Raw genomic sequence first — 15424 nt, forward strand, 5'->3', positions numbered from 1 at the left:
GGGCTGTTGCAGGCCCCTCCCCCTCTCCCGCCTCACATGATCCCTCCTCTCCAATCACAGTATCTGGCGGGAGATTTGAATTTTCCTGCCCAGCCTCTTCAACCTGCTCTTTTTCTTTTTGTCCTCCATTTTGTTCATTGGCTTTTGCTGCCTTTAGTTTGTTGGCAAACGATTTGGGGCAAGCTCTGAAGAGATGATTTGTTTCTCCACAAAGGTTGCACTTCCTGCCATTGGTGCACTCCTCAAAAGTGTGCCCAATTTCTCTACACTTTCCGCAAAAGGTTTTTGTGCACGCTTCTACCAGGTGCCCATGCTCACCGCACTTGCGGCAGAGCTTGGGCTGACCTTGGTAGTGGATGTAGCCCCTGTTTTCACCCAGAACTATCATTGACGGCAGATGTTTCAGGCCTTGGAAGCCCTGGGGGTCCTGCCATTGTTGAATGGGGACCCTCCAAGCGCAATTCCAGATGCCGTCCTCATCTCTCACTTTGGTAGCCTGGCCTTTAACAGTGCAGTATCTCCCCAGCCATATACAAATGTCTTCTGCATTCACTGTCTCATTAAACATTCTGACAATGACTGTTTTCAATGCATTATCAGTCAGTTTTTCAACAACAAATGCAGAAAACTGGGGTTTCACAGACTCAAATCTTGTCCAAAATTCTCTCAAGATAGCCGCAGACTGGAAGCTTACATCAAAACCTTTATTTAATGGTAGGGTCAAAATACAATTCAAATCGTTTGCTGTGAATTTCAAAGCCTGTTGGATTAGCTTCCTGGAGAAATCTAGCCTTGACATCTCCAGGAGCTTTCCATCCTTTTCTTTAAACTTAAAACGGACGCTGTGGTGCCTCCGCATGTTGGCATGGGTGGCCGACATGGTGGAGGCACCACAAGCTAAAAGGATCTAAAATCAGTAAAAAACTTACAATGGACAAAAAAACAATGAACAATAAATAAGTAAATACAATTAAAAATATAAAAAGGAAAAAAATCTAAAAACGTACTTACCTTTTCAAGTTTTGGCCTGGACAAGGTGTTGAATCCGGCAGAGCGCAGGTAAGAGATTCTCTGGGCCAATGAATTCCTATTTGTTTAAGATATGCAACCACAGAAAAGTTGCACAACTTTAAACAAGGAATGTAGACAATTTCCTCCCAAGAGCTGGTTTAACTCAGAGCCACAACAGGCAAGAATTTAACCATCAAAAGGAGGCGACCGCAGTCTTAGCCAAAAGGCCGAGAAGCGATGGGCCCAAAGTGTCTGGCGTTCCAGCCAGGCTCTTGGCACAAATCTCGCTGGTCGCGGTTGGCTGCTTTTGACATGAGCGGAGCAATGGCTGCTTTTCACCACCTCCGCCCACCTCCCCATTCCTGACCTCGACAGCTGTTTGACTTTTCACAAACTCAAAGGGCTCAGCCATACGGCAGAGCCTGCCAAAAATAGCTTAAACTCATTGGTGTTCCTCTCCACGGAAGTCTTTAGTAAAAGGCGAAAGACTTGTGCGTGATGAAGAGAAACCAGAGTCAGTACAGGCCTCTCCTCAAGAGCGGCCGAGGACCCCATTGGTCCCAGTCACCGCCCTCACGGTAGCCTTCTCTTAGCTTGCCAAATCCCCGCCCCCTCCCCATGTTGTCACGGGCTCTAGCCAATCGGGCTGTGGAGAAAAGTGTCTGGGCCTCAACATGCAATCCCCACAAATTTCTCAAGTTATCAGGCGCTTGCAGGCCCCCGGGGACCAAAATACAGGGAAAATGCGGGGTTGATTGGAGGCTAGCAGCCCTTCCAGGGCGCGTGAGGGATATCAGCTGTGGGGCAGGTTGACTCACCTTCCTCCAGCCACTGCCAGAGGGGCATTTGAAACTGTACGTTTGCGTCATTGTTTGCTTGCTTGCTTGCTTGCTTGCTTTTCCACACGGCCAGAGAAGGGTGCACCGTTCCCGGCGGCACTGCAATGCCAGGTCGATGCGTGGAGTGAACGGAGCAAGCCCCTTTTTCAGCTCCCAGTTCTAAAAATCCGTTTAATATGTTTGTCCTCGGGTAGAGGACATATCAGATATTAAACTGATAAGAACAGATTTTTCTTTCGAAAAGATTTATTGACACTCATTTCAAGTTTTTTCAAAGAAGGTTTACATCTTGAGATACAAAGGGTACATTATAATCACAACACTATGATAAATAGTTGTAAAACCATTGTTTGTTTGTTTGTTTTTTTTTTAAAACATTAAAAACAAATATTTCAAGGGGTTTTACATGTTGTCAAACATAAAATCCATCTCACAAATGAAAACCATGGAGTGTCCCAAATCTTTAAAAGGGAGTGCATTGGTTTAAAACTTCTCTTCTTTCTAATTTTGTGCAGGAGCAGAGTGAGTCCCTACCCAGGGTCACTCATTCCGCTCCCCCAAACATTTGGTCTCTCGGGATCCTGTCGTGGTGCTCAGAGGAGATCCTCACCCTGTTGCTCCTTCCCACCTGCCTCACCCGGAGAGCCAGGCCGCCGCTGCTTTGACCTTTTCATGTGTGGCTCCGGCTCCTTCGTCCGAATGGGCACAGAGGCGATGCTTCTTTGTGGCTGTGTCCTAGGCCTGCCGCCTACAGCCATCCGGATCACAGCCACGGGGGGGATCTGCATGTGCTTCCTTACCAGCAAGTTTCTGGAGGTCCATATGGCGTCTTTGATGGCGGCTAGGGTGAGCCACATCTGGGCAAAGTCATCTTTCTTCAGTGTTTTTTGGCTCACCCCATAGAGCACCAGTTGTGCTGTAAGGACCTCCCTTGCTGGCAAGTACGGGAATTGCAAGGAGCCGGCCATTGCCCACTGGTCTACGGCAGCGCTGCACTCCCAGAGCAAATGCCTCACCGACTCTGGCGCGCCACAACCGGGTCGGGGGCAGGTTGAGCGTGTTGACATGCCCCGGGAGTGCATGACGGACCTGACTGGGAGAATCTCATGAGCCACCATCCATGACAGGTCCCGGAGTCTGTTTGGAAGAGCGGAATGGTTCACGTTGCGCCAAACTGTTGAGGGCTCGCCAAATGCGAGCCCGCGCACTGGACTCACTGGCTCCTGCTCCTGCACAACAGAGATCAGAGAACGGTGGTTGGTTAAAATATGCAGCTCCTCCTGCTCCAGTTTAAAATGCTTTAAAAACGTCGGGATAAAAGCATAGGCTGGTGGCAGGCTAAAAGACACGGGTACTTTAAGATCTGTAGGTAAAATCTTCAATCGTCTGAGGTACGATCCCATCCAGAAACGTGTCATGGCTGTAGTTTTGGGGTTTCCGGATGGGTCTGTGGCTTGTTTGAGGTGTAGTGCGGTGTATCGGCTTCCTAAAAACAAGTACAGGTCAGGCACTCCTTTTCCTCCTTTCTCTTTTGGCCTTTTCATGACCTCCCTCCTCAGTCTCTCCCACTTGGAGCCCCACAGGAAATAAAAGATGGCTCGCTCCAGATCTAAAAGCACTCTCCTAGGTGGGATAAAAACAGAACTGATGAGTAAAAGCAAAGGTAAAATCACCGCTTTGATGATTAAAACCTTTCCTTCAATAGTCAGTCCTCTAAGTCCCCAATATCCTAGTCTTTGTTTTACTTTCCCTACCACGTCTGGCCAATTTGTTGTTCCTTCTCCCTCCCTGTCAAATTTGATCCCCAGTATTTTTTGGTCAGTCTGGGTCACAGTCAAAGGGAGTCCTGTCATCTCAGTCGCTGTCCACGGTCCATAAAATTGGGCTTGGGTCTTGTTTTTGTTCAACTTTGACCCAGAAGCCTGTCCAAACCAGTCAGTCAAGTCCAGCGTCCTGTTGACGGATAAAAGGTCGGTGCATAAAATGTTCACGTCGTCCATGTATAAAATACACTTGGTGTCCAGTCCCCCGCTCCCCGGTACTCCCAACCCATTGATTCGTTGATCCCTTCTCAAGATCTGTGCCAGCGGTTCTATACATGTTATGTATAGGAGGGCAGATAACGGACAACCCTGACGGACACCGCAGTTAATATCGACTGCTTTTGTCAAATGCCCGTTAATCACAAATTTGCTGGTAATGTCCCGATACAGCAATCCCACCCAAGCTAGAAACCTTTCTGGGAACCCCATTTTTTGCAGTACCTTGAAAAGGTACTGGTGCGAGACCCGATCGAAGGCTTTCTCAAAATCTAAATTTAGGACTACTAGCCGGATGTTTCTGTCTCTCGCGTAACAGATGGTGTCTCGGATCAGTACCAGGCTGTCGGTGATCTTCCTCCCTGGGATGGCACAGCCTTGATCCGGGTGAATCACCCCCTTTAAAAACAAGGACATACGTGAGGCTAAAAGTTTGCTAAAAAGTTTACAATCAAGGTTTAAAAGTGCGATAGGTCTCCAGTTCATCAGGTCGGTCTTGTCTTTGTTTTTGTGCAGTAGAGTCACTATCCCTACTCTAAAACTGTCAGGAAGTCGGTCTAGGTGCTCAAAGTCTTTAAAAACATCGATCAAATCAGGTGCTAAAATGTCCCAAAAGGTCAAATAAAATTCCAAGGGAAGTCCATCCTGTCCTGGGGACTTCCCTTTTTTAAAACTTGACAAACATTTATTTAACTCTAGAATGGTAAAATCTTGGGTTAAAAGCACACTGTCTTTTACTTTTTTATCGATGGATTTTAAAACTTCATTCATGGTGTCTATTCTAATGGGCTTTTCTTTATACAATTCTACGTAAAAATTTTCCACAATCTGTTTAATTTCTTCGATATTCTCTGTTATGCACCCGTTTTCCTTTTTTAGTTTTAAAATGGTCCCCCCTTTACTAACAATTTTCTTAAAAAAATACCTGGTGCACTTCTCACCCTCCTCTATTTCCCGTTCCCTGCTCCTTAAAATGACACCCTTGCTTTTAATTTCAGCTAAAACCGACATCTCTGATTTGATTTCTCTAATTTCTTCATTAAAATCCATTCCATTTTGGTTGAGGTTAAAATAGCGCTGTAGTCGCTTCTGCAGTCCCATCATGCGTCTGTTCTCCTTGCCCTTTCTTTTTTTGCCTGCCTGTCTGAAAAAAGTCTGGGTCTTTCCCTTCACCATCTCCCACCAGTGTGCTCGTGTATCGTACATGTCTTGAAGGGTCTGCCACTCTCGGTACTGCTCCCTGTACTGCTGAACTAGATGTTGATCTTCAAGCAGGGAGCAGTTGAGTTTCCACAGACCACTTCCAAAAGTCACACCTGAAGAGAGTGAAAGGGTGCAGGAGAGCATCAGGTGGTCAGAAAAGAAAACAGGGGTCAATCTAGCATCGGTCGGCGGGCAGTCCCGTGTGAAAATAAAATCTATGCGAGAGGCTCTGGTGCCATCACCACTGAACCAGGTGAAGCCCTCCTCTCTGGGATGCATGGTTTTAAAACAGTCTTGTAGTTTAAAATCCCTGCATATGCCCTGTAATAAAACCGATGTTTTGTCAATTTTAAAATCTTCCCCTGTTCTTTTTCTATCTTTTCGACTTAAAATACAGTTAAAATCACCTCCTAAAACTAATGGCACTCTCCCTAGCATGTGGGACTGCAGGTCTTCTAAAAGGTCATACCTGTCATTTTTGTCGTTAAAGCCATAAATATTGAGAAGGTTAAAATCCTGTCCCATAAAGGTCAAGTGTGCTAAAAGTGCCCTACCGTCTCTCACCACAGTGCTACCCTTCACCAGAACCTGAGGGTTTTTTATTAAAATGGCCACTCCATCGTTCTTATTTTGGTTTGATCCGCTCCATATCGATGTCTGTGGCCACATCTCCTCCCACTGTCGGTAGTGTTTTAAAAACGGTATGCCACATTCCTGCATTAAAAACACATCTGACTTTGTAGAATTAAGAAAGGATAAAACACTCTGGGCTCTAACTCTCGACTTCACACTTCTCACATTGATGGTTGAGAAGGTGAGTGTCATGAGTATGATTAAAAACAACAGGTATGAAATTTTAAAAACACTAAATAGAGGTTTAAGATGCTAAAATATCTTTTTTTTTTAAAAAAAAAGGCAGTTAGACTATTTCTTGTGAACGGGGCTCCTCCTTCACTTCAACAGGTGATGAAGGAGGGAGTTGAGCTCCATTCCCCCGTCGGACTCTGGGGGTTGGCCTTTGACGCAAGGCTGCATTTAGCTTGGAGTCCTTAGGGGTTGATTGTAGAGCTACTGTCAGGAAAGAGACTTCATTTGGTGAATTGGAGGGGAAGACTCTGGGCTCCTCCACAGATGAACTGTCTGAGAGAGTCCCAACTCTTCCCCTCTTCTCTGAGGCTACAGGAGACTCAGAGGACAATTCCGATGCAAGTCTCTTTGTTTGCTGGGCATCGGGGAGGGGGGCATCCTCACTATTTTCAGGTGGTTGAAAATCTTCCATTTCTGAACTAGCTCCGCCCACTTCCTGCATCTCCCCATCCTCCTCTCCACTCTCCATTGATGGGGCTGTTGCAGGCCCCTCCCCCTCTCCCGCCTCACATGATCCCTCCTCTCCAATCACAGTATCTGGCGGGAGATTTGAATTTTCCTGCCCAGCCTCTTCAACCTGCTCTTTTTCTTTTTGTCCTCCATTTTGTTCATTGGCTTTTGCTGCCTTTAGTTTGTTGGCAAACGATTTGGGGCAAGCTCTGAAGAGATGATTTGTTTCTCCACAAAGGTTGCACTTCCTGCCATTGGTGCACTCCTCAAAAGTGTGCCCAATTTCTCTACACTTTCCGCAAAAGGTTTTTGTGCACGCTTCTACCAGGTGCCCATGCTCACCGCACTTGCGGCAGAGCTTGGGCTGACCTTGGTAGTGGATGTAGCCCCTGTTTTCACCCAGAACTATCATTGACGGCAGATGTTTCAGGCCTTGGAAGCCCTGGGGGTCCTGCCATTGTTGAATGGGGACCCTCCAAGCGCAATTCCAGATGCCGTCCTCATCTCTCACTTTGGTAGCCTGGCCTTTAACAGTGCAGTATCTCCCCAGCCATATACAAATGTCTTCTGCATTCACTGTCTCATTAAACATTCTGACAATGACTGTTTTCAATGCATTATCAGTCAGTTTTTCAACAACAAATGCAGAAAACTGGGGTTTCACAGACTCAAATCTTGTCCAAAATTCTCTCAAGATAGCCGCAGACTGGAAGCTTACATCAAAACCTTTATTTAATGGTAGGGTCAAAATACAATTCAAATCGTTTGCTGTGAATTTCAAAGCCTGTTGGATTAGCTTCCTGGAGAAATCTAGCCTTGACATCTCCAGGAGCTTTCCATCCTTTTCTTTAAACTTAAAACGGACGCTGTGGTGCCTCCGCATGTTGGCATGGGTGGCCGACATGGTGGAGGCACCACAAGCTAAAAGGATCTAAAATCAGTAAAAAACTTACAATGGACAAAAAAACAATGAACAATAAATAAGTAAATACAATTAAAAATATAAAAAGGAAAAAAATCTAAAAACGTACTTACCTTTTCAAGTTTTGGCCTGGACAAGGTGTTGAATCCGGCAGAGCGCAGGTAAGAGATTCTCTGGGCCAATGAATTCCTATTTGTTTAAGATATGCAACCACAGAAAAGTTGCACAACTTTAAACAAGGAATGTAGACAATTTCCTCCCAAGAGCTGGTTTAACTCAGAGCCACAACAGGCAAGAATTTAACCATCAAAAGGAGGCGACCGCAGTCTTAGCCAAAAGGCCGAGAAGCGATGGGCCCAAAGTGTCTGGCGTTCCAGCCAGGCTCTTGGCACAAATCTCGCTGGTCGCGGTTGGCTGCTTTTGACATGAGCGGAGCAATGGCTGCTTTTCACCACCTCCGCCCACCTCCCCATTCCTGACCTCGACAGCTGTTTGACTTTTCACAAACTCAAAGGGCTCAGCCATACGGCAGAGCCTGCCAAAAATAGCTTAAACTCATTGGTGTTCCTCTCCACGGAAGTCTTTAGTAAAAGGCGAAAGACTTGTGCGTGATGAAGAGAAACCAGAGTCAGTACAGGCCTCTCCTCAAGAGCGGCCGAGGACCCCATTGGTCCCAGTCACCGCCCTCACGGTAGCCTTCTCTTAGCTTGCCAAATCCCCGCCCCCTCCCCATGTTGTCACGGGCTCTAGCCAATCGGGCTGTGGAGAAAAGTGTCTGGGCCTCAACATGCAATCCCCACAAATTTCTCAAGTTATCAGGCGCTTGCAGGCCCCCGGGGACCAAAATACAGGGAAAATGCGGGGTTGATTGGAGGCTAGCAGCCCTTCCAGGGCGCGTGAGGGATATCAGCTGTGGGGCAGGTTGACTCACCTTCCTCCAGCCACTGCCAGAGGGGCATTTGAAACTGTACGTTTGCATCATTGTTTGCTTGCTTGCTTGCTTGCTTGCTTTTCCACACGGCCAGAGAAGGGTGCACCGTTCCCGGCGGCACTGCAATGCCAGGTCGATGCGTGGAGTGAACGGAGCAAGCCCCTTTTTCAGCTCCCAGTTCTAAAAATCCGTTTAATATGTTTGTCCTCGGGTAGAGGACATATCAGATATTAAACTGATAAGAACAGATTTTTTCTTTCGAAAAGATTTATTGACACTCATTTCAGTTTTTTCAAAGAAGGTTTACATCTTGAGATACAAAGGGTACATTATAATCACAACAATATGATAAATAGTTGTAAAACCATTGTTTGTTTGTTTTTTTTTTTAAAACATTAAAAACAAATATTTAAAGGGGTTTTACATGTTGTCAAACATAAAATCCATCTCACAAATGAAAACCATGGAGTGTCCCAAATCTTTAAAAAGGGAGTGCATTGGTTTAAAACTTCTCTTCTTTCTAATTTTGTGCAGGAGCAGAATGAGTCCCTACCCAGGGTCACTCATTCCGCTCCCCCAAACATTTGGTCTCTCGGGATCCTGTCGTGGTGCTCAGAGGAGATCCTCACCCTGTTGCTCCTTCCCACCTGCCTCACCCGGAGAGCCAGGCCGCCGCTGCTTTGACCTTTTCATGTGTGGCTCCGGCTCCTTCGTCCGAATGGGCACAGAGGCGATGCTTCTTTGTGGCTGTGTCCTAGGCCTGCCGCCTACAGCCATCCGGATCACAGCCACGGGGGGGATCTGCATGTGCTTCCTTACCAGCAAGTTTCTGGAGGTCCATATGGCGTCTTTGATGGCGGCTAGGGTGAGCCACATCTGGGCAAAGTCATCGTTCTTCAGTGTTTTTTGGCTCACCCCATACAGCACCAGTTGTGCTGTAAGGACCTCCCTTGCTGGCAAGTACGGGAATTGCAAGGAGCCGGCCATTGCCCACTGGTCTACGGCAGCGCTGCACTCCCAGAGCAAATGCCTCACCGACTCTGGCGCGCCACAACCGGGTCGGGGGCAGGTTGAGCGTGTTGACATGCCCCGGGAGTGCATGACGGACCTGACTGGGAGAATCTCATGAGCCACCATCCATGACAGGTCCCGGAGTCTGTTTGGAAGAGCGGAATGGTTCACGTTGCGCCAAACTGTTGAGGGCTCGCCAAATGCGAGCCCGCGCACTGGACTCACTGGCTCCTGCTCCTGCACAACAGAGATCAGAGAACGGTGGTTGGTTAAAATATGCAGCTCCTCCTGCTCCAGTTTAAAATGCTTTAAAAACGTCGGGATAAAAGCATAGGCTGGTGGCAGGCTAAAAGACACGGGTACTTTAAGATCTGTAGGTAAAATCTTCAATCGTCTGAGGTACGATCCCATCCAGAAACGTGTCATGGCTGTAGTTTTGGGGTTTCCGGATGGGTCTGTGGCTTGTTTGAGGTGTAGTGCGGTGTATCGGCTTCCTAAAAACAAGTACAGGTCAGGCACTCCTTTTCCTCCTTTCTCTTTTGGCCTTTTCATGACCTCCCTCCTCAGTCTCTCCCACTTGGAGCCCCACAGGAAATAAAAGATGGCTCGCTCCAGATCTAAAAGCACTCTCCTAGGTGGGATAAAAACAGAACTGATGAGTAAAAGCAAAGGTAAAATCACCGCTTTGATGATTAAAACCTTTCCTTCAATAGTCAGTCCTCTAAGTCCCCAATATCCTAGTCTTTGTTTTACTTTCCCTACCACGTCTGGCCAATTTGTTGTTCCTTCTCCCTCCCTGTCAAATTTGATCCCCAGTATTTTTTGGTCAGTCTGGGTCACAGTCAAAGGGAGTCCTGTCATCTCAGTCGCTGTCCACGGTCCATAAAATTGGGCTTGGGTCTTGTTTTTGTTCAACTTTGACCCAGAAGCCTGTCCAAACCAGTCAGTCAAGTCCAGCGTCCTGTTGACGGATAAAAGGTCGGTGCATAAAATGTTCACGTCGTCCATGTATAAAATACACTTGGTGTCCAGTCCCCCGCTCCCCGGTACTCCCAACCCATTGATTCGTTGATCCCTTCTCAAGATCTGTGCCAGCGGTTCTATACATGTTATGTATAGGAGGGCAGATAACGGACAACCCTGACGGACACCGCAGTTAATATCGACTGCTTTTGTCAAATGCCCGTTAATCACAAATTTGCTGGTAATGTCCCGATACAGCAATCCCACCCAAGCTAGAAACCTTTCTGGGAACCCCATTTTTTGCAGTACCTTGAAAAGGTACTGGTGCGAGACCCGATCGAAGGCTTTCTCAAAATCTAAATTTAGGACTACTAGCCGGATGTTTCTGTCTCTCGCGTAACAGATGGTGTCTCGGATCAGTACCAGGCTGTCGGTGATCTTCCTCCCTGGGATGGCACAGCCTTGATCCGGGTGAATCACCCCCTTTAAAAACAAGGACATACGTGAGGCTAAAAGTTTGCTAAAAAGTTTACAATCAAGGTTTAAAAGTGCGATAGGTCTCCAGTTCATCAGGTCGGTCTTGTCTTTGTTTTTGTGCAGTAGAGTCACTATCCCTACTCTAAAACTGTCAGGAAGTCGGTCTAGGTGCTCAAAGTCTTTAAAAACATGGATCAAATCAGGTGCTAAAATGTCCCAAAAGGTCAAATAAAATTCCAAGGGAAGTCCATCCTGTCCTGGGGACTTCCCTTTTTTAAAACTTGACAAACATTTATTTAACTCTAGAATGGTAAAATCTTGGGTTAAAAGCACACTGTCTTTTACTTTTTTATCGATGGATTTTAAAACTTCATTCATGGTGTCTATTCTAATGGGCTTTTCTTTATACAATTCTACGTAAAAATTTTCCACAATCTGTTTAATTTCTTCGATATTCTCTGTTATGCACCCGTTTTCCTTTTTTAGTTTTAAAATGGTCCCCCCTTTACTAACAATTTTCTTAAAAAAATACCTGGTGCACTTCTCACCCTCCTCTATTTCCCGTTCCCTGCTCCTTAAAATGACACCCTTGCTTTTAATTTCAGCTAAAACCGACATCTCTGATTTGATTTCTCTAATTTCTTCATTAAAATCCATTCCATTTTGGTTGAGGTTAAAATAGCGCTGTAGTCGCTTCTGCAGTCCCATCATGCGTCTGTTCTCCTTGCCCTTTCTTTTTTTGCCTGCCTGTCTGAAAAAAGTCTGGGTCTTTCCCTTCACCATCTCCCACCAGTGTGCTCGTGTATCGTACATGTCTTGAAGGGTCTGCCACTCTCGGTACTGCTCCCTGTACTGCTGAACTAGATGTTGATCTTCAAGCAGGGAGCAGTTGAGTTTCCACAGACCACTTCCAAAAGTCACACCTGAAGAGAGTGAAAGGGTGCAGGAGAGCATCAGGTGGTCAGAAAAGAAAACAGGGGTCAATCTAGCATCGGTCGGCGGGCAGTCCCGTGTGAAAATAAAATCTATGCGAGAGGCTCTGGTGCCATCACCACTGAACCAGGTGAAGCCCTCCTCTCTGGGATGCATGGTTTTAAAACAGTCTTGTAGTTTAAAATCCCTGCATATGCCCTGTAATAAAACCGATGTTTTGTCAATTTTAAAATCTTCCCCTGTTCTTTTTCTATCTTTTCGACTTAAAATACAGTTAAAATCACCTCCTAAAACTAATGGCACTCTCCCTAGCATGTGGGACTGCAGGTCTTCTAAAAGGTCATACCTGTCATTTTTGTCGTTAAAGCCATAAATATTGAGAAGGTTAAAATCCTGTCCCATAAAGGTCAAGTGTGCTAAAAGTGCCCTACCGTCTCTCACCACAGTGCTACCCTTCACCAGAACCTGAGGGTTTTTTATTAAAATGGCCACTCCATCGTTCTTATTTTGGTTTGATCCGCTCCATATCGATGTCTGTGGCCACATCTCCTCCCACTGTCGGTAGTGTTTTAAAAACGGTATGCCACATTCCTGCATTAAAAACACATCTGACTTTGTAGAATTAAGAAAGGATAAAACACTCTGGGCTCTAACTCTCGACTTCACACTTCTCACATTGATGGTTGAGAAGGTGAGTGTCATGAGTATGATTAAAAACAACAGGTATGAAATTTTAAAAACACTAAATAGAGGTTTAAGATGCTAAAATATCTTTTTTTTTAAAAAAAAAAGGCAGTTAGACTATTTCTTGTGAACGGGGCTCCTCCTTCACTTCAACAGGTGATGAAGGAGGGAGTTGAGCTCCATTCCCCCGTCGGACTCTGGGGGTTGGCCTTTGACGCAAGGCTGCATTTAGCTTGGAGTCCTTAGGGGTTGATTGTAGAGCTACTGTCAGGAAAGAGACTTCATTTGGTGAATTGGAGGGGAAGACTCTGGGCTCCTCCACAGATGAACTGTCTGAGAGAGTCCCAACTCTTCCCCTCTTCTCTGAGGCTACAGGAGACTCAGAGGACAATTCCGATGCAAGTCTCTTTGTTTGCTGGGCATCGGGGAGGGGGGCATCCTCACTATTTTCAGGTGGTTGAAAATCTTCCATTTCTGAACTAGCTCCGCCCACTTCCTGCATCTCCCCATCCTCCTCTCCACTCTCCATTGATGGGGCTGTTGCAGGCCCCTCCCCCTCTCCCGCCTCACATGATCCCTCCTCTCCAATCACAGTATCTGGCGGGAGATTTGAATTTTCCTGCCCAGCCTCTTCAACCTGCTCTTTTTCTTTTTGTCCTCCATTTTGTTCATTGGCTTTTGCTGCCTTTAGTTTGTTGGCAAACGATTTGGGGCAAGCTCTGAAGAGATGATTTGTTTCTCCACAAAGGTTGCACTTCCTGCCATTGGTGCACTCCTCAAAAGTGTGCCCAATTTCTCTACACTTTCCGCAAAAGGTTTTTGTGCACGCTTCTACCAGGTGCCCATGCTCACCGCACTTGCGGCAGAGCTTGGGCTGACCTTGGTAGTGGATGTAGCCCCTGTTTTCACCCAGAACTATCATTGACGGCAGATGTTTCAGGCCTTGGAAGCCCTGGGGGTCCTGCCATTGTTGAATGGGGACCCTCCAAGCGCAATTCCAGATGCCGTCCTCATCTCTCACTTTGGTAGCCTGGCCTTTAACAGTGCAGTATCTCCCCAGCCATATACAAATGTCTTCTGCATTCACTGTCTCATTAAACATTCTGACAATGACTGTTTTCAATGCATTATCAGTCAGTTTTTCAACAACAAATGCAGAAAACTGGGGTTTCACAGACTCAAATCTTGTCCAAAATTCTCTCAAGATAGCCGCAGACTGGAAGCTTACATCAAAACCTTTATTTAATGGTAGGGTCAAAATACAATTCAAATCGTTTGCTGTGAATTTCAAAGCCTGTTGGATTAGCTTCCTGGAGAAATCTAGCCTTGACATCTCCAGGAGCTTTCCATCCTTTTCTTTAAACTTAAAACGGACGCTGTGGTGCCTCCGCATGTTGGCATGGGTGGCCGACATGGTGGAGGCACCACAAGCTAAAAGGATCTAAAATCAGTAAAAAACTTACAATGGACAAAAAAACAATGAACAATAAATAAGTAAATACAATTAAAAATATAAAAAGGAAAAAAATCTAAAAACGTACTTACCTTTTCAAGTTTTGGCCTGGACAAGGTGTTGAATCCGGCAGAGCGCAGGTAAGAGATTCTCTGGGCCAATGAATTCCTATTTGTTTAAGATATGCAACTACAGAAAAGTTGCACAACTTTAAACAAGGAATGTAGACAATTTCCTCCCAAGAGCTGGTTTAACTCAGAGCCACAACAGGCAAGAATTTAACCATCAAAAGGAGGCGACCGCAGTCTTAGCCAAAAGGCCGAGAAGCCAAAGTGTCTGGCGTTCCAGCCAGGCTCTTGGCACAAATCTCGCTGGTCGCGGTTGGCTGCTTTTGACATGAGCGGAGCAATGGCTGCTTTTCACCACCTCCGCCCACCTCCCCATTCCTGACCTCGACAGCTGTTTGACTTTTCACAAACTCAAAGGGCTCAGCCATACGGCAGAGCCTGCCAAAAATAGCTTAAACTCATTGGTGTTCCTCTCCACGGAAGTCTTTAGTAAAAGGCGAAAGACTTGTGCGTGATGAAGAGAAACCAGAGTCAGTACAGGCCTCTCCTCAAGAGCGGCCGAGGACCCCATTGGTCCCAGTCACCGCCCTCACGGTAGCCTTCTCTTAGCTTGCCAAATCCCCGCCCCCTCCCCATGTTGTCACGGGCTCTAGCCAATCGGGCTGTGGAGAAAAGTGTCTGGGCCTCAACATGCAATCCCCACAAATTTCTCAAGTTATCAGGCGCTTGCAGGCCCCCGGGGACCAAAATACAGGGAAAATGCGGGGTTGATTGGAGGCTAGCAGCCCTTCCAGGGCGCGTGAGGGATATCAGCTGTGGGGCAGGTTGACTCACCTTCCTCCAGCCACTGCCAGAGGGGCATTTGAAACTGTACGTTTGCGTCATTGTTTGCTTGCTTGCTTGCTTGCTTGCTTTTCCACACGGCCAGAGAAGGGTGCACCGTTCCCGGCGGCACTGCAATGCCAGGTCGATGCGTGGAGTGAACGGGGCAAGCCCCTTTTTCAGCTCCCAGTTCTAAAAATCCGTTTAATATGTTTGTCCTCGGGTAGAGGACATATCAGATATTAAACTGATAAGAACAGATACTACACTTGATCTTAGCCAAAAGGCCGAGAAGCGATGGGCCCAAAGTGTCTGGCGTTCCAGCCAGGCTCTTGGCACAAATCTCGCTGGTCGCGGTTGGCTGCTTTTGACATGAGCGGAGCAATGGCTGCTTTTCACCACCTCCGCCCACCTCCCCATTCCTGACCTCGACAGCTGTTTGACTTTTCACAAACTCAAAGGGCTCAGCCATACGGCAGAGCCTGCCAAAAATAGCTTAAACTCATTGGTGTTCCTCTCCACGGAAGTCTTTAGTAAAAGGCGAAAGACTTGTGCGTGATGAAGAGAAACCAGAGTCAGTACAGGCCTCTCCTCAAGAGCGGCCGAGGACCCCATTGGTCCCAGTCACCGCCCTCACGGTAGCCTTCTCTTAGCTTGCCAAATCCCCGCCCCCTCCCCATGTTGTCACGGGCTCTAGCCAATCGGGCTGTGGAGAAAAGTGTCTGGGCCTCAACATGCAATCCCCACAAAT

At 46.7% G+C, this 15424-nt stretch overlaps 5 non-coding genes and 2 pseudogenes across 5 annotated transcripts; all 7 read right to left on the bottom strand.

Annotated features, from left to right (window-relative positions):
• Positions 1–1414: 1414 nt before the first annotated feature.
• On the bottom strand, positions 1415–1529 carry LOC139619058 (U5 spliceosomal RNA). Its single transcript, XR_011690063.1, has one exon. It is a non-coding gene; the product is annotated as a U5 spliceosomal RNA (small nuclear RNA).
• Positions 1530–1924: 395 nt separating this feature from the next.
• Positions 1925–2098, bottom strand: LOC139619709 (U2 spliceosomal RNA; annotated as a pseudogene).
• Positions 2099–7847: 5749 nt separating this feature from the next.
• LOC139619059 (U5 spliceosomal RNA) lies at positions 7848–7962 on the bottom strand. Its single transcript, XR_011690064.1, has one exon. It is a non-coding gene; the product is annotated as a U5 spliceosomal RNA (small nuclear RNA).
• Positions 7963–8357: 395 nt separating this feature from the next.
• On the bottom strand, positions 8358–8532 carry LOC139619793 (U2 spliceosomal RNA; annotated as a pseudogene).
• A 5738-nt stretch (positions 8533–14270) lies between these two features.
• Positions 14271–14385, bottom strand: LOC139619060 (U5 spliceosomal RNA). Its single transcript, XR_011690065.1, has one exon. It is a non-coding gene; the product is annotated as a U5 spliceosomal RNA (small nuclear RNA).
• Positions 14386–14780: 395 nt separating this feature from the next.
• On the bottom strand, positions 14781–14972 carry LOC139619034 (U2 spliceosomal RNA). The gene has a single exon (XR_011690039.1). It is a non-coding gene; the product is annotated as a U2 spliceosomal RNA (small nuclear RNA).
• Positions 14973–15136: 164 nt separating this feature from the next.
• Positions 15137–15251, bottom strand: LOC139619061 (U5 spliceosomal RNA). The gene has a single exon (XR_011690066.1). It is a non-coding gene; the product is annotated as a U5 spliceosomal RNA (small nuclear RNA).
• Between the last annotated feature and the right edge of the window lie 173 nt (positions 15252–15424).

The sequence above is a fragment of the Trachinotus anak genome, unplaced genomic scaffold (genome assembly GCF_046630095.1).
Source record: "Trachinotus anak isolate AG129_WGS33_773 ecotype Australia unplaced genomic scaffold, CSIRO_AGI_Tana_v1 ptg000003l, whole genome shotgun sequence".
Classification (NCBI taxonomy): Eukaryota; Metazoa; Chordata; class Actinopteri; order Carangiformes; family Carangidae; genus Trachinotus; species Trachinotus anak.